The 27,949-nt window shown below is 39.7% G+C and overlaps 1 long non-coding RNA gene across 4 annotated transcripts in view; it reads right to left on the reverse strand.

The window, feature by feature from the left end:
- The window catches only part of LOC103694470 (uncharacterized), a 141,186-nt gene that overhangs the window by 12,402 nt on the left and 100,835 nt on the right, over positions 1 to 27,949 (reverse strand). For all 4 annotated transcript variants that reach the window (XR_015646488.1, XR_015646491.1, XR_015646489.1 and 1 more), the window contains one exon: positions 12,087 to 12,291. This is a non-coding gene — a long non-coding RNA (uncharacterized LOC103694470). The remainder of the gene's footprint in view (positions 1 to 12,086; positions 12,292 to 27,949) is intronic.

The following is a 27,949-nucleotide window of genomic DNA, read 5'->3' on the forward strand; positions in this document are numbered from 1 at the left end:
CAAGCTATGAGGGGCAAGCCAATAAGCAGCACACCTTCCTGGCTTCTGCATCAGGCCCTGCATTCAGGTCTGGGCTCTGTTTGAGTTCCTTCAGTGATAAACACTGATATGGAAACAAAAGTCAAATAAACTCTTTCTCCACCAAGGTCACAGTGCTTCATCATAGCAATAGTAACCCTACAGGGACAAAGTAAATCTAGTCAATTCCTGAAGCTATTGTTTACTTGCTGAACTCAACCAGCTACCCCGCAGTACAGGATGTCTCAGCTCCCTTTGGAACATTGTGTGGCTTTATAAGCTTCTCCCAAGATAGAAGGTTTTATCTGAGATGAAATTGTTACAATTCAGTGTGCTTTCTGTGAGTGCTGATTAACTGTTTTATTTTTCAGGATAAATAGATTCCATTGAATGAATGTAATATATAAATATTAGAAATTATACTACATATTTTTGAATATACAGGATAAGTTATTGTGCAGCAAGAATAACTTTAATGATTGTATATAATAAGGGGAGGCACAGTTATCATTAAAGACTTTTTGAAAAGGCTGCATGGAAACCTTTCCATAGAGGCATTGTAAAATATATACAAATACATAAATTAAAAAATGTAAGTGGAGTAATCCTATAACAAGGTGACAATGCCCATACGAGACAGTATAGGGAAACATGAAGAGGCTGGTGACAAGAAAATGCTACTTCTTCTGAAACTGTTGGCTAGTGTGGTCCCAAAGAGACTCCCAAATGTTACAGATTATTTGTGCTTGACTTTCCCCCTCTCCACAATCATCCCTTTGTACTTTCCTGGTCTCTGCAGTTAGTCCAGGTTATGTGCTACCATTTGAATACTTGGTGCTAGGAACCTCAGATGAGGAAAGACCATGTGCTGTTTGTCATTGTGAGTCTGGTTTTCTTCTGTATGACAGGTCTCAGTATGGATACCACCAAAGTCCAACTCTGTGAACCAATGAATTTTATTTGAGTTACTTATAGGAATATAGGTGATTGGCGACTTACGGGAGCAGAAATGACTCCAAGACAGCTGCATCATCAATGCTCACCTCAGCATGGGTGACAAAATGGGGACCTGGAGCACAGTGCACAGCCTGCAAACAGCTCAACAGGTTGGACGGTTTCCTTTCCAAGTGACTCAGTTGCTCTAAAGCTCTTGCAGGTAGCTGGTCTGGTTTAGCTTCTTCTGGGCGGCAGGTCTAGTCTAAGGGTCAACTTTGTAGCTTGATTTGTCTGAGAGGGGCTTTCAGCAGTCTTTATTGCTTACTCCAGGGAAAAAAGAACCCAGTGAATCTGGTCAGTTTCAAGACCTTCCTGAAGCTATTCTGAGTTGTTTAACTTCCTAATTAAGAAACTTCCCTCCAGGATGGAATCTTTCAACCTCCGAGGAAGCTGGTCCGTTAACAGCTACTTCATTCAATAGGAACTTGTCTAGTTTAGTCCTGGGAATGTCTGCAAAGTTCATTTTTCCTTCACAGATGGATAGTATTCCATAGTGTATATTAGCACATTTTAATTATGTATTTGTCATTTGTATTGACATTTAGGCTGTTTCCACTTCCCAGCTATTGTGAGTATAACATTGATGAGCAGGGCCTAGTATCCACGGAGTACAATGTCAAGTTCCTTAAGCATATGCTAAGGATAGATAGAGCTGGGCCATATGATAAATTTTAATGTAATTCTTAGTGTTGTAGAACATGATTCTCTTAGCTAAATGGTCACGATACTCATTGGATCGGCTGTGCTTGCTTGCAAGGGAACGACAGTCTTGTGGACTGTTGATATTCTCTCATAGGAAGGGATAGGGAGGGGCTCCCGGCCCTCTCCTGAGATTCCATCCACCAGTGTGAACTGTTTATATGTAACCTTCCTCTAAGTGCATGTGGCATCAGGGTATTGGGGCTCTACAGAGGTACTAAAGTATTTACGATAGAAAAGGTTAACTGAATTGGCTCCATCTATGCAGCTATGTTATCTTCTATACTGAGTGAAGACTGGAAACAGTGTGAGTATTCTTGGTTTCCCATGATCCTATTCACAAGCTCTTAATGCTCTGAAGCAAGCCTAACAAATTCATTGGTTCCTCAAGGTGAGATTTGGCTTGTCCTTGGAACTTAATAAAGAGATAGATGTTGTTCACATATTCACATGAAAGGAATATTCACAACACTTAGTCCCAAATTAAGTGAACATTTTCCCTTCATTTTTAGATTATATTTCCCTATATAATTAAAGAATAGTGTGGGATTGTTTTAAGAGACTGATGTTCAAAATCCTGTAGGGAAGAGAGCTGAACACCCAGGAGTGCAAATATCCTGGGACTACAGGACAGACTGCCACTTCTACATACCTCTGCCCACATTCCTGGTCCAAGGGGAAACTGCACAGTACCTCTGGACACAGGGATATAGGAAAAGTCAGCCACTGATATCCGTAGTTCTGGTCTGTGCCCAGGACCAAACTGAACTGGCCAACAGCTCCCTGCACCGAAATCCCCGTCCGAGAGAGAGCTGGACCCTCAGAAGTGTGGATACTCCTGAGAAGTCAGAGGAGACTACCCTCTGCCCACAGTCCAGACCTAAGAGGGAATCGCCTAGTGCCAACTGTGCCCACTGGGTGCAAGGACCTAGGAACAAGTAGGGGCAGGAGCGTTTGATTCCTGCCCGCACCTAGAGCTGGAAGACAGTCTCCAGAAGTACCTACACATCTGAAATCAGAGCACCTGTTCTCAGGAAAGGCTGAAAGAAAACAGGAAAACAGTTTCACAGGAGTGCTGACGCAGAGGCCTACAGCAGGTTCAAGTCACTCTCAGAAACAGCAAGATCAGCAAACACCAGAGACAACCCAATGGCTAGAGGCAAGGACAGGAACCTAAGCAACAGAAACCAAGACTACCTGGCATCATCAGAGCCCAGTTCTCCCACCAAAGAAAATACTGGATATCCAAACACACCAGAAAAACAAGATTTAGATTTAAAATCACATTTTTTGATAATGATGGAGGAATTTACAAAAGACATAAAGAACTCCCTTAAAGAAATGCAGGAAAACACAAGTAAAAAGTAGAAGCCCTTAGAGAGGAAACACAAAAATACCAGAAGAATTACAGGAAAACACAAACATGTGAAAGAGTTGAAAATGGAAATAGAAACAATAAAGAAAACACAAAGGGAGATAACCCTGGATACAGAAAACCTAAGGAAGAGATCGGGAGTCACAGGTGCAAGCATCAGCAACAGAATACAAGAGATAGAAGAGAGAATCTCAGGGGCAGAAGATACCATAGAAAACATTGACTCAACTGTCAAAGATAATGTAAAGCGGAAAAAGCTACTGGTCCAAAACATACAGGAAATCCAGGACTCAATGAGAAGATCAAACCTAAGGATAATAGGTATAGAAGAGAGTGAAGACTCCCAACTTAAAGGGCCAGTAAATATATTCAACAAAATTATGGAAGAAAACTTCCCTAACCTAAAGAAAGAGATGCCCATAAACATACAAGAAGCCTACAGAACTCCAAATAGATTGGACCAGAAGAGCAATTCCTACTCTTACGTAATAGTTAAATAGCAAATGCACAAAACAAAGAAAGAATATTAAAGGCAGTAAGGGGAAAAGGTCAAGTAACATATAAAGGCAGAGCTATAAGAATTACACCAGACTTCTCACCAGAGACTATGGAAGCCAGAAGATCCTGAACAGATGTCATACAGACCCTAAGAGAACACAAATGCCAGCCCAAGATACTGTATCCTGCAAAACTCTCAATTAACATAGATGGAGAAACCAAGATATTCCATGACAAATCCAAATTTATACAATATCTTTCTACAAATCCAAAGGGATACAAATTGGAAGAGAGGAAATCAAAATATCACTCTTTGCAGATGATATGATAGTGTACTTAAGTGACCCCTAAAAGTTCCACCAGAGAACTACTTAACCTGATAAACAACTTCAGCGAAGTGTCGGAGTATAAAATTAACTCAAACAAATCAGTAGCCTTCCTCTTCTCAAAGGATAAACAGGCTGAGAAAGAAATTAGGGAAATGAGACACTTCATAATAGTCCCAAATAATATAAAATATCTTGGTGTGACTTTAACCAATCAAGTGAAAGATCTGTATGACAAGAACTTCAAATCTCTGAAGAAAGAAATTGAGGAAGATCTCAGAAGATGGAAAGATCTTCCATGCTCATGGATTGGCAGGATTAATATAGTAAAGATGGCCATTTTGCCAAAAGCAATCTACAGATTCTATGCAATCCCCATCCAAATCTCTACTTATTTTTTTTTGTAGAGATAGAAAGAGCAATTTGTAAATTCATTTGGAATAAAAAAAAACCCAGGATAGTGAAAACTATACTCAACAATAAAAAAACTTCTGGGGGAATCACCATCCCTGACAAAACAAAGAGAAGAAAAGCACACAAACATAACCTCACATCCAAATATGAATATAACAGGAAGCAATAATCACTATTCCTTAATATCTCTCAACATCAATCGCCTCAACTCCCGAATAAAAAGACATAGATTAACAAACTGGATACGCAACGAGGACCCTGCATTCTGCTGCCTACAGGAAACACACCTCAGAGACAAAGACAGACATTACCTCAGAGTGAAAGGCTGGAAAACAATTTTCCAAGCAAATGGTCAGAAGAAGCAAGCTGGAGTAGCCATTCTAATATCAAATAAAATCAAATTTCAATTAAAAGTCATCAAAAAAGATAAGGAAGGACACTTCATATTCATTAAAGGAAAAATCCACCAAGATGAACTCTCAATCCTAAATATCTATGCCCCAAATACAAGGGCACCTACATACGTAAAAGAAACCTTACTAAAGCTCAAAACACACATTGCACCTCACACAATAATAGTAGGAGATTTCAACACCCCACTCTCATCAATGGACAGATCATGGAAACAGAAATTAAACAGAGACGTAGACAGACTAAGAGAAGTCATGAGCCAAATGGACTTAACGGATATTTATAGAACATTCTATCCTAAAGCAAAAGGATATACCTTCTTCTCAGCTCCTCATGGTACTTTCTCCAAAATTGACCATATAATTGGTCAAAAAACGGGCCTCAACAGGTACAGAGAGATAGAAATAATCCCATGCGTGCTATCGGACCACCACGGCCTAAAACTGGTCTTCAATAACAATAAGGGAAGAATGCCCACATATACGTGGAAATTGAACAATGCTCTACTCAATGATAACCTAGTCAAGGAAGAAATAAAGAAAGAAATTAAAAACTTTTTAGAATTTAATGAAAATGAGGTACAACATACCCAAACTTATGGGACACAATGAAAGCTGTGCTAAGAGGAAAACTCATAGCGCTGTGTGCCTGCAGAAAGAAACAGGAAAGACCATATGTCAGCAGCTTGATAGCACACCTAAAAGCTCTAGAGCAAAAAGAAGCAAATACACCCAGGAGGAGTAGAAGGCAGGAAATAATCAAACTCAGAGCTGAAATCAACCAAGTAGAAACAAAAAGGACCATAGAAAGAATCAACAGAACCAAAAGTTGGTTCTTTGAGAAAATCAACAAGATAGATAAACCCTTAGCCAGACTAACGAGAGGACACAGAGAGTGTGTCCAAATTAACAAAATCAGAAATGAAAAGGGAGACATAACTACAGATTCAGAGGAAATTCAAAAAATCATCAGATCTTACTATAAAAGCCTATATTCAACAAAACTTGAAAATCTTCAGGAAATGGACAATTTCCTAGACAGATACCAGGTACCGAAGTTAAATCAGGAACAGATAAACCAGTTAAACAACCCCATAACTCCTAAGGAAATAGAAGCAGTCATTAAAGGTCTCCCAACCAAAAAGAGCCCAGGTCCAGACGGGTTTAGTGCAGAATTCAATCAAACCTTCATAGAAGACCTCATACCAATATTATCCAAACTATTCCACAAAATTGAAACAGATGGATCACTCCCGAATTCCTTCTATGAAGCCACAATTACTCTTATACCTAAACCACACAAAGAGCCAACACAGAAAGAGAACTTCAGACCAATTTCCCTTATGAATATCGACGCAAAAATACTCAATAAAATTCTGGCAAACCGAATTCAAGAGCACATCAAAACAATCATCCACCATGACCAAGTAGGCTTCATCCCAGGCATGCAGGGATGGTTTAATATACGGAAAACCATCAACGTGATCCATTATATAAACAAACTGAAAGAACAGAACCACATGATCATTTCATTAGATGCTGAGAAAGCATTTGACAACATTCAACACCCCTTCATGATAAAAGTCCTGGAAAGAATAGGAATTCAAGGCCCATACCTAAACATAGTAAAATCCATATACAGCAAACCAGTTGCTAACATTAAACTAAATGGAGAGAAACTTGAAGCAATCCCACTAAAATCAGGGACTAGACAAGGCTGCCCACTCTCTCCCTACTTATTCAATATAGTTCTTGAAGTTCTAGCCAGAGCAATCCGACAACAAAAGGAGGTCAAGGGGATACAGATCGGAAAAGAAGAAGTCAAAATATCACTATTTGCAGATGATATGATAGTTTATTTAAGTGATCCCAAAAGTTCCACCAGAGAACTACTAAAGCTGATAAACAACTTCAGCAAAGTGGCTGGGTATAAAATTAACTCAAATAAATCAGTAGCCTTCCTCTACACAAAAGAGAAACAAGCCGAGAAAGAAATTAGGGAAACGACACCCTTCATAATAGACCCAAATAATATAAAGTACCTCAGTGTGACTTTAACCAAGCAAGTAAAAGATCTGTACAATAAGAACTTCAAGACACTGAAGAAAGAAATTGAAGAAGACCTCAGAAGATGGAAAGATCTCCCATGCTCCTGGATTGGCAGGATTAATATAGTAAAAATGGCCATTTTACCAAAAGCAATCTACAGATTCAATGCAATCCCCATCAAAATACCAATCCAATTCTTCAAAGAGTTAGACAGAACAATTTGCAAATTCATCTGGAATAACAAAAAACCCAGGATAGCTAAAACTATCCTCAACAATAAAAGGACTTCAGGGGGAATCACTATCCCTGAACTCAAGCAGTATTACAGAGCAATAGTGATAAAAACTGCATGGTATTGGTAGAGAGACAGACAGATAGACCAATGGAATAGAATTGAAGACCCAGAAATGAACCCACATACCCATGGGCACTTGATTTTTGACAAAGGAGCCAAAACCATCAAATGGAAAAAGGATAGCATTTTCAGCAAATGGTGCTGGTTCAACTGGAGGGCAACATGTAGAAGAATGCAGATTGATCCATGCTTATCACCCTGTACAAAGCTTAAGTCCAAGTGGATCAAGGATCTCCACATCAAACCTGACACACTCAACCTAATAGAAGAAAAACGAGGGAAGCATCTGGAACACATGGGCACTGTAAAAAATTTCCTGAACAAAACACCAATGGCTTATGCTCTAAGATCAAGAATCGACAAATGGGATCTCATAAAACTGCAAAGCTTCTGTAAGGCAAAGGACACTGTGGTTAGGACAAAATGGCAACCAACAGATTGGGAAAAGATCTTTACCAATCCTACAACAGATAGAGGCCTTATATCCAAAATATACAAAGAACTCAAGAAGTTAGACCGCAGGGAGACAAATAACCCTATTAAAAAATGGGGTTCAGAGCTAAACAAAGAATTCACAGCTGAGGAATGCCGAATGGCTGAGAAACACCTAAAGAAATGTTCAACATCTTTAGTCATAAGGGAAATGCAAATCAAAACAACCCTGAGATTTCACCTCACACCAGTGAGAATGGCTAAGATCAAAAACTCATGTGACAGCAGATGCTGGCGAGGATGTGGAGAAAGAGGAACACTCCTCCATTGTTGGTGGGATTGCAGACTGGTACAACCATTCTGGAAATCAGTCTGGAGGTTCCTCAGAAAATTGGACATTGAACTGCCTGAGGATCATATACCCAAAAGATGCCCCAACATATATAAAAGACACGTGCTCCACTATGTTCATCGCAGCCTTATTTATAATAGCCAGAAGCTGGAAAGAACCCAGATGCCCTTCAACAGAGGAATGGATACAGAAAATGTGGTACATCTACACAATGGAATATTACTCAGCTATCAAAAACAACGGCCTTATGAAATTCGTAGGCAAATGGTTGGAACTGGAAAATATCATCCTGAGTGAGCTAACCCAATCACAGAAAGACATACATGGTATGCACTCATTGATAAGTGGCTATTAGCCCAAATGCTTGAATTACCCTAGATGCCTAGAACAAATGAAACTCAAGACGGATGATCAAAATGTAAATGCTTCACTCCTTCTCTAAAAGGGGAACAAGAATACCCTTGGCAGGGAAGAGAGAGGCAAAGATTAAAACAGAGACTGAAGGAACTGCCATTCAGAGCCTGCCCCACATGTGGCCCATACATATACAGCCACCCAATTAGACAAGATGGATGAAGCAAAGGAGTGCAGACGGACAGGAGCCAGATGTAGATCGCTCCTGAGAGACACAGCCAGAATACAGCAGATACAGAGGCGAATGCCAGCAGCAAACCACTGAACTGAGAATAGTACCCCCGTTGAAGGAATCAGAGAAAGAACTGGAAGAGCCTGAAGGGGCTCGAGACCCCAAAAGTACAACAATGCCAAGCACCCAGAGCTTTCAGGGACTAAGCCACTACCTAAAGACTATACATGGACTGACCCTGGACTCTGACCTCATAGGTAGCAATGAATATCCTAGTAAGAGCACCAGTGGAAGGGGAAGCCCTGGGTCCTGCTAAGACTGAACCCCCAGTGAACTAGACGGTTGGGGGGAGGGCGGCAATGGGGGGAGGGTTGGGAGGGGAACACCCATAAGGAAGGGGAGGAGGGTGGGGGATGTTTGCCCGGAAACCAAAGAATTATTATTAAGTATTAAATAAATCAAAAAAAAAATAAAATGTCTGTGGCTGTGGCTAAGTGGTAGAGCACTTGCCTAGCATGTACAAGGCTCTATGTTTAAGCCCCGGCACGGAAAGATAAACAAGCTACAAACTATAGATCGATAAATAAAAGATGTATCATCAAAAAAAAAAAACAAAAAAAAACAAAAAGACCCCAATGACTTCATAAAATTCATAGGCAAATGGAATGAACTAGAAAATATCCTGAGTGAGGTAACCCAATCACAGAAAATCACACTTGGTAAGCACTCATTGATAAGTGGATATTAGCCAAAAAGCTCGAATTACCCAAGATGCAATCCACAGACCACAGGAAGCTCATGAAGGATTACCAAAATGTGGATGCTCTCACTCCTCCTTAAAAGGGGAAAAATATCCATAAGAGTGGATATGGAAGCAAAGTTTAGAGCAGCAACTGAAGGAATGGGCATTCAGAGCCTGCCCCACATGTGGCCCATATATATACAGCCACCAAACTTGATAAGATTGATGAAGCTAAAAAAAAAATGCATGCAGAAAAGGACCGGATATAGATCTCTCCTGAAATTGGACATCCAGATCATGTCCAATACAGAAGTCAATGCTAGCAGCAGACCACTGAATTGAGAACAGGACCTCCTTGGGGGTAATTAGACAAATTATTGAAAGAGTTGAAGGAGCTTGCAACCCCATAAGAACAACAATGCCAACCAACCAGAGCTTCCAGGGACTAAACCACTACCTAAAGACTATACATGGACTGATCCTGGGCTACAACTGCATATGTATCTTGCTACTAGAACACATGGAGTAAAAAAAAATATTTCTACCCTGTTACTAGAGTTATGGAGCCAGACATGCTACTCGAGCTCAGGTTCCTGAGACTTTGAACCTTGTGAGTGAAAAATAAGAAGGGACTGTTGCAAAAGTCCTCCAAGAGGCTTTTTGCTCTCTCTTCACTACAGTACTTAAAACTGTCCAATGTAAGAGCATGTTTTCCTTTCGCTTAATCAGTCCAATCCCTTTCAAAGATTGTTAGTATTTTAATCCCCACACCCACCAAGGTTATTAGCAGGGAGAGACAGCAGGGAAAACACCATTGGCTTTTAAAAATAACCAACATCTATAGGAAATACAAAAATCTCTCTCCCAAGCCTACAAAACCTTATACTCTTTCCTTTCAGTCCACCCCACATCCTATGACTTTCTGGTTGTTCACTGGCTATACTCCCAGTTCCCAGACAGAAACTTCCTTCGTTTGTATCTAAGGATTACATGGATCTTTCTCTGTTCCTTCTGCCAGAGAGGTCATGCTCAAGGAATTAGATTCATGTAAGTGGTGCGATGTAATGGTACATTTTCTAGAAATATCTATTGCTTTTGAAGAAACTGAACTTTTGCCAGACCTTGTAAGCAAGTTAATGATATACCTTGAGGTCACTTAAGATTATGTTGTTAACTGCAATCCTACTGCGAACTCAGCCTGTTTAAGTTTAAACTGCCTGTAAGGAAACAATGTGGTAAATCTTACTATGCAGTGGATTTAAAAACTAACCTATACCAATGCACAGGTTTAATCTTAAATTGTGTACTATTTCATGCCTCTTACCTAGAATAGTGTACGTGTGGATATGCATACATTGTGGTAATCATTTTCTGAAAGTAGCAAACAGGTTGAAGGTAATCTTTTAAGAAAAAACAAGTATTACACAAATATTACAAGCAACACGTGGATATAGGCTGAGCTTATCTTGGATCAGTTGAGACCAGTAAAGAAATACTTTGCTGTTCATAAAAATCTGTTAGGGATTTCCAGTTGTTTGTTTTTTCCTTGCCCAAGGCCAGGCCATAAACAACCTGTGACAGCAAAGGTGAGGCTTATACATTTAGGTTTTTCCTGGGTTTTGCTTCAGGACCATCTGAGTAGGATGCAGGAATGTGAATTTATTTGTCAGTTCCCAAATTCTCTCTGAGTGCCTGTTTATTAGGAATGCTGGGTGGGTCTGAATAAAAGTTTCTGTGGAAAGGAATTCTTCATTTTTTTCTCCATACCTTACTGCCTATAATGTTTAATACATACAGAGTAAAGCCCTTTGTTAGAAACAGGCAGCAGGGGTAGATCAGATACATATAACAGACAAGCAACACAGAGAGGCCATGGACCACAGGAAAAGAAGTGGAGAATTTACATTGGTGCTCACTCTCAGTCAAACTACTCCAACTGGAGGTTCCTTTTTTCATTCTTTAATATGATATTGGAACACTTTGTTGCCCCTCTGCCTGTGGTGGAGAACTAATGAACTACACATTGTTTAATGTGTAGTTGACACAGGCCAGAAAAACATTGCTATTCCTGGACATTTCTAAACCCCAATTTCTCCTCCTTTTCCTAAACACTAGATTCCCAGCCCACTTAAGTATTCTGCCCTCAAATGACTTTAATTTCTACCTCTTATCTGCCTTCTACTTGGATGACAATAAGTCTCACAAAGGATTCTAATTTCCTTTAATGAAAGCTTTCCTTATAGCTGTTACCCTCACCTGACTCGATATATCAACATGGTCGTTAACAGAGCTGCTTAAAGCAGAGTAAGGTATATGTAAAGTCAGATTTATTCTGTGCCATATTCACACTGCCTTAGAAAATGTGATGGTCGGTCATTTATAGGGAATGTGGGCACAGTAGAGGAGAGAACTCATTTCAAAGTGGCTGTTAGCATGCAAAGGAGATGGACTAAAAAGCACGTATTTAAATCTTGCCTGCTCTGAACAAGAGTTTTCATGAGAAGTTGACAAGTCCTTATGCTCAAATCAGAGTTGCAAGGGCAGGTCAGGGTGAGTACTGAAATCTAGCAATGAAAGATAATTAAATGTAGAGCGTTTAAGCTACTATGTATGTGGAAATTCGATATATTAGCAATAGAAAATTAATGAGAAACAATTGGTTAAACAGTGCAGAGCCTAAGGGTTGGAAGTACAATTAGCAATGTGTCCTTGACATGTAATCAAATTGTCTTCTAAATATTTATGTTTATATCCATAAACTAGTGCTGCATTTTTCCTGGCCAGAGAAAGTTCTTTTTTTTAGAGTGGAGGATGATATATGCAGAGACTCATACCTGGTTGATGTGTTGAAAGCAAGTGACTGTTGAGCTCTCGACCCTAAGCAGGACATCAGTATTGCCATCTCTAAACCTGAGGAACATCAATGAAAGAAAAAGTGGACAGATTCTGAGAGCAGGAACATGGAGAGGAGTGCTTTGAAACACTGTCTTCTGCACGTGGCATGGCTGTTCCAGTCAGGACATAAACCTGGCATAAAACCTGCACAGACAGAGAAGAAATGAAGTTTGAAGGCAAGGCACGAAGTCAGGCACAATGGGATCAGGGGTGGGGAGTGCGATAAGAGAGGGTAACAAAGGTGGATATTATCACGGTATATTATATACATATATGTAATTAATATTAATGAAAGGAATACATCCCTTCAACCCCATAGGTGACGAAATAGCTATGTAACTTTGAATAGTGCATCATGGACAACTGTCCACTCCATCCATTGTCACCTGAATGGAGGAAATGGGAATGCACTCATAACATATGACAATTGTGGGAAAAATCACAGTGGCACACTTATTCCACTAATGAGAATATATATTCCAAATCCAAACAAAATTACAGCCCCATATGTGAAAGAATGTGATGTCCTAGATATCTATGTAATCCATGCCCATGACAGAAACATCTGTGACAGATGGCAGGTTTTTTTTCTTTTTTTTTCTCCATCTTTATTAAATTGGGTATTTCTTATTTACATTTCGAATGTTATTCCCTTTCCCAGTTTCCAGTTTCCCCCCTAACCCCTCCCCCTCCCCTTCTGTATGGGTGTTCCCCTCCCCATCCTCCCCTATTACCACCTTCCCCCCAACAATCACGTTCACTGGGGGTTCAGTCTTGGCAGGACCAAGGGCTTCCCCTTCCACTGGTGCTCTTACTAGGATATTCATTGCTACCTATGGGGTCAGAGTCCAGGGTCAGTCCATGTATAGTCTTTAGGTAGTGGCTTAGTCCCTGGAAGCTCTGGTTGCTTGGCATTGTTGTTCATATGAGGTCTCGAGCCCCTTCAAGCTCTTCCAGTTCTTTCTCTGATTCCTTCAATGGGGGTCCCGTTCTCAGTTCAGTGGTTGGAAGCAGCCAGTGTTCTTAACCACTGAGCCACCTGATTTTATTTTATTTTATTTTATTTTATTTGGTTTTTTTCTTTTTTTATTAATCATTTTATTTATTTACATTTCAAATGATATCCCCTTCCCAGTTACTCCTCCACCAACCCCCCTCATCCCCATCCCCTTTGCCTCTATGAGGGTGCTCCTCCTCCCATTCACCCACTTCCAGATGGCAGTTTTTAATAATGTAATTGGACCATAAAATTGCATGTGACACTGTGAGAGAGATAATTGTGGGCAAGGATGGCTTTAGGGCATGTGTCTACCAAGTGAAATCCCAAAAATGTGTAGATTATGATGATAATGATAAAAAGGCCTTGGTAAGGGAAAGCACCTTAGTCTAAACATGGTTTTGTAATAAAAATACTTTGAGTTATTTATAAACAATATACATTCATTTCTTAATGTTTTAGAGGTTGGGAAGTTGAAGACAAAAGCATCAACGATGGAGAAAAGGGAAGGGAGAAATATAATTAAATTGCAATTTTAAAAGATTTGGTGTCTGGTAAGGGCTCATTTGTCATAAATAGAACGTCTTGCTGCATCTGGATGTGGTAGGAGAAAGAAACAGCTCCTTTGCACCTCTTTTGTAAGGCATAATCTCATCCATGGGGGTACACACAATTACACCATAGACTCAAGATAGAACAAATATTTTTCTTTAACGAAAAGGAAATTTTTTAGAAGAAAATGTACATTTTTATGGGTGAGAGGGTGGAGCGGAACTGGTAAAATTATGAATAGATAATGGCTTTAAAGCCCCCGCCATTTTATGGTTTGCTCTATGTTTGTTCTTCCAATTCATTTGACATCAGAATTCAGAGATTGAACTAGTCTGGGAAGTCTGAGCCTCTTATAGCACATTTCAGGGTCCTTAGGAGGGGCAACCTGGAAAACCAGACTCAATTGAAACTTGGCTGTCCCTTACCAAGTGAATTTTCCACATTAACTATACAATGGGGTACCTGAACTTTTTAGAAGGGAACTAGCTCTCCCATAGTGTCAAATGAGAAGCTGCTAGGCTTTCTTAACACATGCACTTAGAAACTACTCAACATTATCTCCACTATACAGTACGATCACAGAGCCAGGCCCATAAGTCACTTTGGAAAGTGGCTGCATAAGGTATACATGAGCCAGTGTCAGTCATGGGAGGCCAGCACTGGGAGCTAACTAACACAGAGAGGGGAGTGAGAAGAGAAGCCTGGTATGGAAAAGATGTCTTCACTTATATTTTCACTGAATTTGTGGTGCATCAAAGATTTCCAAACCCCCCCTTCTCCCTCAAAAAAAAAGAAAGAAAGAAAAAAGAAAAGAAGGGTTTGATGACTTTTTTTGGGGGGGAGGGGGGAGTCAAGGGACACTGACTAAATAGTGGCCTAAAAAGAAATAAAAAAATTAACTGGATGGAAGTTGTCACTGTGTGTCAATTGTTTCTGAGATTTAATGGAGGTTGCCTTTGTTGACAGCAGCGGTAACACAGGACTTCACAGGGGTCATCTGTGGAGTAAGTATGATAAAACTACCAGAAATACAGATAAATGTATGAAGTGAGAGGGGAGAAGAACAAAGGAGGGAGGAAGAATAGATGATGAGGAGGGTAAGTAGGTAAATAGGTACATTGCTAGATAGATGATAAATAGACAGATAAATGTATTAAAATATGTGCATTCTGTCAGGGGCTATGTTCTTCCTTCTTTTCTCCCAAAGCAGTTAATGGTAACTGATTCACACTAAGTGTTAATATAGCATTTATGTTAATATCTGAGAAGACATGAAAATAACTCAGTAAAATTAGCTACGCTATAGAATTCTATACCGTGAAGGAGTTAAACAGAATGTGCTAGTTCTATTTTTAAATGTTCTCTTATAGTTTCTTTTAATTTTAAAAGTTATACATATGTGCATGCATATAAACAGTGTGTGTGTGTGTGTGTGTGTGTGTGTGTGTGTGTTTGCATGGGAGGATGGGAAGGTGAGAAGACGGCATCGGACCACCTGGATGTGGGGATCTAGGCAGTTATTGTAAGCTGCCATGTGATGCTGGGAACCAAACTCTGGAGGAGGAGCAAGTGCTCTTAATCACTGAACTCCAAGTTCTGTTTTAATCTGATAATCACCAAGCCAACATCTACTGTTGATTAAAAGGAAAAAACATACTAACAGTGTGATTTTGGAAACAAAAAACTCTCTTTTGTCCTTGAAGTCTGTTAATATTCAAAATAGGAATTTCTTGACTATTATTTATGCTGAGAATGTTTTCTTCCAGTTTGTCCTCAAACTTTAAATTTTTATTTGTACTTATGTCATGTGTACTGGTGTTTTGCCTATGTGTATATCTAGGTACCACATGTGTGTCTAGTCCCCACAAAGGGCAGAAGAGGGTATCGACTCCTAAGGAACTGGAGTTTGAACCATGTGTAAGCCATCATGTAGATGCTTTTGGGAAATGTCCTCTGGGAAAAGCAAGCCAGTGCATTTAACCTTTAGCTGACAGGTCATTACATGTTTTTTTTTTTAAATTTTCTTATTCTGTTCTCCTTTTTTTAACATCATGAAGAAATTATGTTTTGACCAGAATTATGTAGTCACATTTCTCAATCATTTATTTTCGTTTCCACTGCACTTGCTTCTTGACTTACAGGATCAGAACCTTTACTGTATCCGGTTAGAGGAAACTCCACTAGCTTTTGTAACAATTTTGTTATAATTCGATTCCAGATCTAGTTAACATTGTTGTAAGGTATACAATGTCTCTGTTTCTTTCACAAATATCTATGTCATTGTCCAACCACTGTTTTTCTTAAAGACTTGCTTATTTTTACTTATATCTTCATTTATTATGTAGCTCAGTCTTGAATTTATGATCCTCTTTCCACAGCCTAATGTAATATATCTCAGCACAGGCCTTCAACCCCAACATAAAAGGTTATCTCTGTTCCAGTGGAATAAATTAACACTGTTATCATGCATTTAGAGTTCTTTCTATGTATGTGTTCTACTCTACTCGTATTGGTAGTTTTAAGCCATATTATAGTATTCTATAATATAGTATAGTAGATCACAGAGGCTCTGTAATCTGCACTTAAATCTGCTAGGACCTTGATGCTTTTCTTATTTTCATGTTTCTAGGGAGATTCTAAAATGTTTATTTTAACATATAAAGTTAGTATTTGTCTATTTCCACCAATTTAAATTTTGATTCAAAACTATAGAAGTGAGTGCGTATTTTTATTGGGATTGTTTTAATCTTTAAAATTCTATATGGGGAGGTTTGACATTTTGAAGATATTGAACATTCTTATCTAAAATTAGGAGAATCTTCCCATTTGCCTAAATATCCATTTGTGGAGGGGGAAAAAAAGGCTTAGTGGATAAAGGTGTTTGAATCTGAGTTTAATCCCTATGCCTAAATGGTGTAAAGAGAGCGCTGACCCTCAAAAGTTGTGCTTTGAATTCCATATATTGTCTGCCATGGCATGAACATGTGTGTATGTGTGTACATGTGCTCATAATAAATAACATTGTGCTAAATATGTGCTTGTGTCTTTTATGACGGGTTTAAATATTCCCCCACATATATTTTGCACATTTTAAAGTGTGTTCCTACTTCTCTAGGCTGATTAGCTTTACTTTTAAATATTTGATTTTTAGATAAATCTCACTGTGTAGCCAGGCTCATCTGGCACTCACTGTTTCCATGTTGGACTCTAACTAACGGCAAACTCCACATTGCAGCCTCTCAAGTGCTAAGATTAGAGGGGTGAGCTGTAATGCCCAGTTCATTTGTTCACTTTTATTGTGATTTGAACAACACTAGAGATTGAACTCAGGGCCTTGTTCACAGCAGGCAAGTGCTCTGTCAAGTCACGTACCCATGTGTGCAATCTTTTAATTGCAGGCACAACTTTGTAAAGCAGATCTGTATCTCTTTTAGTGCTCTTGGAAATTTGACTGTTGCCATCATTTAGTTCTGTAATTGGTCATCCTTTCTGTAGATTAATCTGATTTTATGTTGATTTTATTGCCTGTTCTTATAGGATTGTTTTTTTATTTGAATTACTATCAATTACATATGACCATTCAGGCACATAATCATATCTTCTCCAACTAGAGATGACATTCTTCTCACCTTCCAACTTTTATGCAATTAATGAATTTCGATTGCTTCATTGCACTGCCTACCAATTCTAGTAAAATGTTGAATACTGGGAAGCATAATTTCTTAGTTAGGGATGTACTGCTGTGAACAAACACCATGACCAAGGCAACTCTTATAAGGACAACATTTAATTGGGTCTGGCTTACAGGTTCAGAGGTTCAGTCCATTATCATCAAGGTGGGAGCATGGCAGCATCTAGGCAGGCATGGTGCAGGAGGGGCTGAGAGTTCAACACCTTCATTTTCAGGTTGCTAGCAGAATACTGGCTTCCAGCCAGCTAGGATGAGGGTCTTTTTTTTTTTTGGAGCTGGGGACCGAACCCAGGGCCTTGCACTTGCTAGGCAAGCGCTCTACCACTGAGCTAAATCCCCAACCCCAAGGATGAGGGTCTTAAAGCCCACACCCACAGTGACACACCTACCCACTTAGGCCCAGCGTATACAAATCACACAACCTTAATTAGCTCCTGATCTTACTGGGAATGTTTCTAGGTGTGTGTGTGTGTGTGTGTGTGTGTGTGTGTGTGTGTGTGTGTGTGTGTGTGTTTGAGAGACAGAGAGACAGACAGAGGCAGACAGAGAGAAAGAGAGAGAGGGAGAGAGAGACAGAGACAGAGACAGAGAGAGAGACAGAGAGAAGTGAGAGAGATAGCTCAGTTGGGACCTGGGTTAGGACCCTTAGCACCCATAAAAAAGTCAGGTTCAGAAGTGTGTACTTACAGTTTCAGCACTGAATAAGCACAAACAGGAGAGTCTCTATAGAATGCTGGACAGCTGGGCCAGTCAAATCACTGAGCTCCACCTTTAAGGAGATATCCTATCTCAAAAAAGTTAGAGAGTAACTGAAGAAGACACTTTTTATAAATCTGTAGCCTCCAGATGTTTGTACATGCTGAAATACCCTTCTTACATGTGATATTTAATTCACTTAGCCATATATTGCTAAGGATTTTGCATGAACATTCATTCTTCAAAGTTATTGCTTTGTAATTTTTCTCATGATTCCAGAGATGTGTTAGTTTTCTTCTAGGCTTTCATATTTGTTTTGTTGCTTTCTGTTGCATTTGCTTGTTGGCCCTTCTAATGTGCCTTTTTCCCTATTAATGGTTTCCTTTACTTGTGTCCTCCCTTTCCTTTAGGTAGAATTTGCAACAAAGTTTTAGTTACTAGCCTATTCTGGCTCCAAAGTCACAATCTTTCTGCTTCAATTTCCTGAGTGATGTTACAATTGTGTGCTACCATATTTAGCCGAAGTGTCCCCACCACTCCTTGTTTTGTATTTTTATTATTATTTTAATTTTATTTATTTTATATCCCAACTGCAGTTTCCCCTTGTCTCCCAGTCCCTCACTGCCCCCTACCCATTCCTCCATTTTTCTTCAGAATAGGGATATCAACTAGTCATTGCATATCAAGTTGCAGTAAGACAGGGCCCACGTCCTCTTCTATTTAAGGCTAGACAAGGCAAGCCAGTAGGAGAAAAGGGTCCCAAAGTCAGGCAACAGGTACAATGATATCTCTTGCTCCAACTGTTATGTGTCCCATGGAAAGATCATGTTACACAACGTAACATATGTACAGAGGTTCTAGGTCACTCCATGCAGGATCCCTGGTTGGTGGATCAGTCTCTGTGAGCCTCTATTGGTTCAGGGTAGTTGATTCTGTGGGTTTTCTTGTGGTGTCCTTGACCACTCTGGCTTCTACAATCCTCCCTCCCTCTCTTTTACAGGATTTTCCCAGCTCTGCCCAATGTTTGGCTGCGGCTCTCTGCGTCTGTTTCCATCAGTTGCTGGGTGAAGCCTCTCAAATAACAGTTATGCTAGGCACTGATCTATACAGAATATCATTAGAGATCATTTCAGTGACTTTTTGCTAGTCATGTTTGGTTCTATCATAGGTCCCTGGGCTAGCCAGCCTCTGGCTTCTGACCCTCAGGGCCCTTTTCATGGCATGGGTCTCAAACTGGAGTGTCATTGGTTGGCTACTCCCACAATTTCTACACTTACCCCAACACATCTTGTAGACAGGACAAACTCTAGGTAGGTTTGGTAGCTGGGTTGGTGTCTCAATCTCTCCATTGGACATCTTACCTGGTTATGGGAGATGGCTGGTTCAGACTCCATAGGGGTCTTGGGGTCTAGCGTCATCCTCATTGATACCTAGGAGTTTCCATTGCCCTAGGTTTCTAGCTCCACCAATCCAGATGTCTCTCTCCCTCCATCCTCCTCACACCTGATCCTTCCCGTTCCTATTCCCATTTCTAACCCCATCCAGTCCCCTCTCCCCATCCACCTTCGATGTCTATTCTGTTTCTCCTTCTCAATGAGATTCACATGTATATGTGCCACTCCTCCCTCACCAACTCTTCCCCTCCTTGTTACTTAGCTTCTTTGGGTCTGTGGATTGTATCTTGGTTATCTTTACTTTATGGCTAATATCTACTTATAAGTGAGTACCTACCATATTTGTCTTTCTGGGTCAGGGTTACCTCACTCAGGATGAGGCTTTCTAGTTCCATCCATCTGCCTGCAAATTTCATGATGTCATTGTAACACTGAGTAACACTCCATTTGTGTAAGTATACCACATTTTCAGTATCCATTCTTCGGTTGAGGGACATCTAGGTTGTTCCAAGTTTCTGGCTATTATAAATAAGGCTGCTATGAACATAGTGGAGCATGTGTCTTTGTTATATGTTGGGGCATCTTTTGGGTATATGCCCAAGAGAGGTACAGCTGGCTCCTCAGGTAGTTCAATGTCCCATTTTCTGAGGAACCTCCAGACTGATTTCCAGAATGGTTGTACCAGTCTGCAATCCCACCAACAATGGAGGAGTGTTCCTCTTTCTCCACATCCTCGCCAGCATCTGCTGTCACCTGAGGTTTTGATCTTAGCCATTCTGACTGATGTAAGGTGGAATCTCAGGGTTGTTTTGATTGGCATTTCCCTGATGACTAATGGCGTTAAACATTTCTTTAGGTGCTACTTGGCCATTCGAGATTGCTCTGTTGAGGATTATCTGTTTAGCTCAGTGCTCCCTTTTCTCCCCCACCCCTCAGTGCCCCATTTTTAAATTGGATTATTTGTTTTGTTGGTGTCTAACTTCTTGAGTTCTTTATACATTTTGGATATTAGCCCTCTGTCAGATGTAGGGTTGGTGAATATACTTTTCCATTCAGTAGGCTCCCTCTTTGTCCTATTGACCGAGTACCTTGCCTTATAGAAGCTTTTCAGTTTCATGAGGTCCCATTTATTAATTGTTGATCTTAGAGCCTGAGTCATTGGTGTTCTCTTCAGGAAGTCATCTCATGTGCCAACTCATTTGTCTTCAACTTCAAAGACAAACAATACACATTTCCATGGCCATTCATGGGAAACCTCAGCTATTAAACACCGAATGCACTGTTGGTCAAACACTTAACAATAAAATATGACCCAGTTGCTAATTAGTCAGTTATTTTAATGGTTTTTGTTATGGGGGTTTTATTGATCTATGTCAATCCATTGTGAAGTGACAGTCACTTATTTTAAATTTGCTAAGAGGTCAGATGACACTTTTATATGAAGAAGTAGTGATTATCAGCACCTTCTATCTAAATAAGTGTTATAAAATGTGTCTCAGTCCATGGGGGCCCTATTTGAACACCTACATTAACTATTTTAGCAAGAAGATTTGTGAGATCCCATATTTTTTTTACCAAATTATTAATGCCAACAACTTGATATCATGTCTCTTGCTACTGTACAGGGTCACAGTATTCATGTGCATTACAGCATATTTCAGGCAATGTGTGATATCTAAATAAAAGGGTGACATGAAAATTAAACTACATGGGTAAATAAGTAAGGCTGTGATAATAATGCTATCTGTTTTTTTCTAATTGTTTAGAAACTTTCCTAAAGATATAGTGTGTACTTGGCTTAAATTTAGAGGGATTTTCATGTAACTTGAGCCACCATAATAATTAAGATATGCATACTTGTCAGTTTGTGCAAATCAACAGTTATTAGATGTTAAATGTATGCAGAATCTATGTCGCAGGGACCCAGAAATCAACAGAACCCAATTATCTTTTTGTTATATTTAATGCATATTGACTTTCCAATGTTTTTTAACTTGTTTATATTTTTTAAATCTTTCTATACCACATTTTCATTTCCTTCTAGCTCCTTCCCTTTGTTAACCCTTTCCTCTTTCCCCCATCATCTCTTTTTTTAAGGGCACTCCTTTCAACATGTTCATATTTCAAAATTGCTTCCTCTAGAAAACGTCACATTAACATAGCTATGGTCAGCTTTTGATAATGGTTGTTCTATAGTTATAGAGTTTAAGAGACCTGTACATAATGTAGATTTGATTTTACCCCTCTTTCTTTATGACTTTAGAATGTATATCACAGGCATATGACATAAGACAGTGGTGTCAGCAAAAGCATTTGGAATGGTTCTAGTAAGCTACTTGCTCTTATAAGTGTGAATCATGGCTTGCTATGTAACCATGTCCCCGCCCCCTTAACAAGTGCTGTTTCACTTTCATGAACCACCATACAAATAGGCTGATATATTACAGGATAGAAAGATTTCCTCAGAGCAACCTACATAGTGTTTATGGGGAGCCAATGGCTCGCTGACATGCACAAGTCATCTGTCATAGAACTAAAGTCATTCAGAATTTAGGCTAGAATCCAGACACATGATTCATTTTAAGAAAGAAATGTGTCTGGGCCAGACAATTAATAGAGAGCCATTTTAAGGAGGATGCCATCAGGTAGAATCCTAACTTAGCAAGTCAAAATAATGGATGAAGTTTCTTCAGGGATGGTGTTTATAGACATTCCTTGCTGAATTAGTTTTTGTATTCTCTTGCAGAAGGAGATCCCTCCGATTTTTTAATGGGGCTACATTTTCAATGAAGAGGAAATATCATTATTACAAAAGTACAAAAGGCTGAGTATGCATGTGAGGTGTCGAGTACATCACTGTAATTCTTAAGCAGGCTTGAAAATGGCTTGAGAGTGTGGAGAAAAAAACTAGTCTTTAGGAGACAAGATAAAACTTACTGTGTATAGTCTGATTTCCTCTGTCTTTACATCTTTTCTGTTGCTAATAATAAAATAATAAAAATTTTAAAAGTTATGAAAGAAGTAAATTGAATTTTTACTGATACTTCTGGGTCAAGGTGGAAGGGACCAAATCTGTTTATAACTGTCTTGCTGCTTGCAGTGTCCCAAGGATGCATAGAATCATATGACAAGGGGAGTCCCAAACCGGCGGATCCCGGCCCACAGTAGCTCTCTGCTCCCAGACCCCGTGGGAGAGAGACCTCACCGCCTGGACGGGTGGGCACTCCTGAAGCTGCAGAGCGGAAGAGACCACCAACACTGCCCACCCCTGCCCACATCCTTGGCCCAAGAGGAAACTGTATAAGGCCTCTGGGCTCCCGTGGGGGAGGGCCCAGGAGCGGCAGGACCCCTGCCTGAGACACCGCCAGAACCTGAAGGAAACAGGCCAGATAAACAGTTCTCTGCACCCAAATCCTGTGGGATGGAGAGCTAAACCTTCAGAGAGGCAGACACGCCTGGGAAACCAGAAGAGACTGCACTCTGCACACATCTCTGACGCCAGAGGAAAACACCAAACGCCATCTGGAATCCTGGTGCACGGAAGCTCCCAGAAAGGGCGGCACAGATCTTCCTGGTTGCTGCCACCGTGGAGAGCTCGTAAGCAATACCCCACGAGCAAACTTGAGCCTCGGGCCCACAGGTAAGACCAACTTTTCTGCTACAAGTGACCTGCCTGGTGAACTCAAGACACAGGCCCACAGGAACAGCTGAAGACCTGTAGAGAGGAAAAACTACACGCCCGAAAGCAGAACACTCTGTCCCCATAACTGACTGAAAGAGAGGAAAACAGGTCTACAGCACTCCTGACACAAAGGCTTATAGGACAGTCTAGCCACTGTCAGAAATAGCAGAACAAAGTAACACTAGAGATAATCTGATGGCGCGAGGCAAGCACAGGAACCCAAGCAACAGAAACCAAGACTACATGGCATCATTGGAGCCCAATTCTCCCACCAAAGCAAACACGGAATATCCAAACACACCAGAAAAGCAAGATCCAATTTCAAAATCATATTTGATCATGATGCTGGAGGACTTCAAGAAAGACGAGAAGAACTCCATTAGAGAACAAGTAGAAGCCTACAGAGAGGAATCGCAAAAATCCCTGAAAGAATTCCAGGAAAACATAAATAAACAAGTAGAAGCCCATAGAGAGGAGTCACAAAAATCCCTGAAAGAATTCCAGGAAAACACAATCAAACAGTTGAAGGAATTAAATGGAAATAGAAGCAATCAAGAAAGAACACATGGAAACAACCCTGGATATAGAAAACCAAAAGAAGAGACAAGGAGCTGTAGATACAAGCTTCACCAACAGAATACAAGAGATGGAAGAGAGAATCTCAGGAGCAGAAGATTCCATAGAAATCATTGACTCAACTGTCAAAGATAATGTAAAGCGGAAAAAGCTACTGGTCCAAAACATACAGGAAATCCAGGACTCAATGATAAGATCAAACCTAAGAATAATAGGTATAGAAGAGAGTGAAGACTCCCAGCTCAAAGGACGAGTAAATATCTTCAACAAAATCATAGAAGAAAACTTCCCTTACCTAAAAAAAGAGATACCCATAGACATACAAGAAGCCTACAGAACTCCAAATAGATTGGACCAGAAAAGAAACACCTCCCGTCACATAATTGTCAAAACACCAAATGCACAAAATAAAGAAAGAATATTAAAAGCAGTAAGGGAAAAAGGTCAAGTAACATATAAAGGCAGACCTATCAGAATCACACCAGACTTTTCGCCAGGAACTATGAAAGGCAGAAGATCCTGGACAGATGTCATACAGACCCTAAGAGAACACAAATGCCAGCCCAGGTTACTGTGTCCTGCAAAACTCTCAAGTAACATAGATGGAGAAACCAAGATATTCCATGACAAAACTAAATTTACACAATATTTTTCTACAAATCCAGCACTACAAAGGATAATAAATGGTAAAGCCCAACATAAGGAGGCAAGCTATACCCTAGAAGAAGCAAGAAACTAATCGTCTTGGGAACAAAACAAAGAGAAGAACAGCACACAAACATAACCTCATATCCAAATATGAATGTAACAGGAAGCAATAATCACTATTCCTTAATATCTCTCAACATCAATGGCCTCAACTCCCCGATAAAAAGACATAGATTAACAAACTGGATATGCAACTAGGACCCTGCATTCTGCTGCCTACAGGAAACACACCTCAGAGACAAAGACAGACACTACCTCAGAGTGAAAGGCTGGAAAACAACTTTCCAAGCAAATGGTCAGAAGAAGCAAGCTGGAGTAGCCATTCTAATATCAAATAAAATCAATTTTCAATTAAACATCATCAAAAAAGATAAGGAAGGACACTTCATATTCATCAAAGGAAAAATCCACCAAGATGAACTCTCAATCCTAAATATCTATGCCCCAAATACAAGGGCACCTACATACGTAAAAGAAAACTTACTAAAGCTCAAAACACACATTGTACCTCACACAATAATAGTAGGAGATTTCAGCACCCCACTCTCATCAATGGACAGATCATGGAAACAGAAATTAGACAAAGACGTAGACAGACTAAGAGAAGTCATGAGCCACATGGACTTAACAGATATTTATAGAACATTCTATCCTAAAGCAAAAGAATATACCTTCTTCTCAGCTCCTCATGGTACTTTCTCCGAAATTGACCAAATAATTGGTCAAAAAATGGGCCCCAACAGGTACAGAAAGATAGAAATAATCCCATGCGTACTATCAGACCACCACGGCCTAAAACTGGTCTTCAATAACAATAAGGGAAGAATACCCACATATACGTGGAAATTGAACAATGCTCTACTCAATGATAACCTGGTCAAGGAAGAAATAAAGAAAGAATTTAAAGACTTTTTAGAATTTAATGAAAATGAAGATACAACATACCCAAACTTATGGGACACAATGAAAGCTGTGCTAAGAGGAAAACTCATAGCGCTGAGTGCCTGCAGAAAGAAACAGGAAAGAGCATATGTCAGCAGCTTGACAGCACACCTAAAAGCTCTAGAACAAAAAGAAGCAAATACACCCAGGAGGAGTAGAAGGCAGGAAATAATCAAACTCAGAGCTGACCAAGTAGAAACAAAAAGGACCATAGAAAGAATCAAGAGAACCAAAAGTTGGTTCTTTGAGAAAATCAACAAGATAGATAAACCCTTAGCCAGACTAATGAGAGAACACAGAGAGTGTGTCCAAAGTAACAAAATCAGAAATGAAAAGGGAGACATAACTACAGATTCAGAGGAAATTAAAAAAATCATCAGATCTTACTATAAAAGCCTATATTCAACAGAACTTGAAAATCTTCAGGAAATGGACAATTTCCTAGACAGATACCAGGTACCAAAGTTAAATCAGGAACAGATAAACCAGTTAAACAACCCCATAACTCCTAAGGAAATAGAAGCAGTCATTAAAGGTCTCCCAACCAAAAAGAGCCCAGGTCCAGATAGGTTTAGTGCAGAATTCTATCAGACCTTCATAGAAGACCTCATACCAATATTATCCAAACTATTCCACAAAATTGAAACAGATGGAGCACTACAGAATTCCTTCTATGAAGCCACAATTACTCTTACTCCTAAACCACACAAAGACCCAACAAAGAAAGAGAACTTCAGACCAATTTCCCTTATGAATATTGACGCAAAAATACTCAATAAAATTCTGGCAAACCGAATCCAAGAGCACATCAAAAGAATCATCCACCATGATCAAGTAGGCTTCATCCCAGGCATGCAGGGATGGTTTAATATATGGAAAACCATCAATGTAATTCATTATATAAACAAACTTAAAGAACAAAACCACATGATCATTTCATTAGATGCTGAGAAAGCATTTGGCAAAATTCAACACCCCTTCATGATAAAAGTCCTGGAAAGAATTGGAATTCAAGGCCCATACCTAAACATAGTAAAAGCCATATACAGCAAACCAGTTGCTAACATTAAACTAAATGGAGAGAAACTTGAAGCAATCCCACTAAAATCAGGGACTAGACAAGGCTGCCCACTCTCTCCCTACTTATTCAATATAGTTCTTGAAGTTCTAGCCAGAGCAATCAGACAACAAAAGGAGGTCAAGGGGATACAGATCGGAAAAGAAGAAGTCAAAATATCACTATTTGCAGATGATATGATAGTATATTTAAGTGATCCCAGAAGTTCCACCAGAGAACTACTAAACCTGATAAACACCCTCAGCAAATTGGCTGGGTATAAAATTAACTCAAATAAATCAGTAGCCTTCCTCTACAAAAAAGAGAAACAAGCCAAGAAAGAAATTAGGGAAATGATACCCTTCATAATAGTCCCAAATAATATAAAATATCTCGGTGTGACTTTAACCAAGCAAGTAAAAAATCTGTATGATAAGAACTTCAAGCCTCTGAAGAAAGAAATTGAAGAAGACCTCAGAAGATGGAAAGATCTCCCATGCTCATGGATTGGCAGGATTAATATAGTAAAAATGGCCATTTTACCAAAAGCGATCTACAGATTCAATGCAATCCCCATCAAAATACCAATCCAATTCTTCAAAGAGTTAGACAGAACAATTTGCAAATTCATCTGGAATAACAAAAAACCCAGGATAGCTAAAACTATCCTCAACAATAAAAGGACTTCAGGGGGAATCACTATCCCTGAACTTAAGCAGTATTACAGAGCAATAGTGATAAAAACTGCATGGTATTGGTACAGAGACAGACAGATAGACCAATGGAATAGAATTGAAGACCCAGAAATGAACCCACATACCCATGGGCACTTGATTTTTGACAAAGGAGCCAAAACCATCAAATGGAAAAAGGATAGCATTTTCAGCAAATGGTGCTGGTTCAACTGGAGGGCAACATGTAGAAGAATGCAGATCGATCCATGCTTATCACCCTGTACAAAGCTTAAGTCCAAGTGGATCAAGGACCTCCACATCAAACCTGACACACTCAACCTAATAGAAGAAAAACGAGGGAAGCATCTGGAACACATGGGCACTGTAAAAAATTTCCTGAACAAAACACCAATGGCTTATGCTCTAAGATCAAGAATCGACAAATGGGATCTCATAAAACTGCAAAGCTTCTGTAAGGCAAAGGACACTGTGGTTAGGATAAAACGGCAACCAACAGATTGGGAAAAGATCTTTACCAATCCTACAACAGATAGAGGCCTTATATCCAAAATATACAAAGAACTCAAGAAGTTAGACCGCAGGGAGACAAATAACCCTATTAAAAAATGGGGTTCAGAGCTAAACAAAGAATTCACAGCTGAGGAATGCCGAATGGCTGAGAAACACCTAAAGAAATGTTCAACATCTTTAGTCATAAGGGAAATGCAAATCAAAACAACCCTGAGATTTCACCTCACACCAGTGAGAATGGCTAAGATCAAAAACTCATGTGACAGCAGATGCTGGCGAGGATGTGGAGAAAGAGTAACACT

Source organism: Rattus norvegicus, chromosome X (genome assembly GCF_021556685.1).
Source record: "Rattus norvegicus strain SHRSP/BbbUtx chromosome X, alternate assembly SHRSP_T2T, whole genome shotgun sequence".
NCBI lineage: Eukaryota > Metazoa > Chordata > Mammalia > Rodentia > Muridae > Rattus > Rattus norvegicus.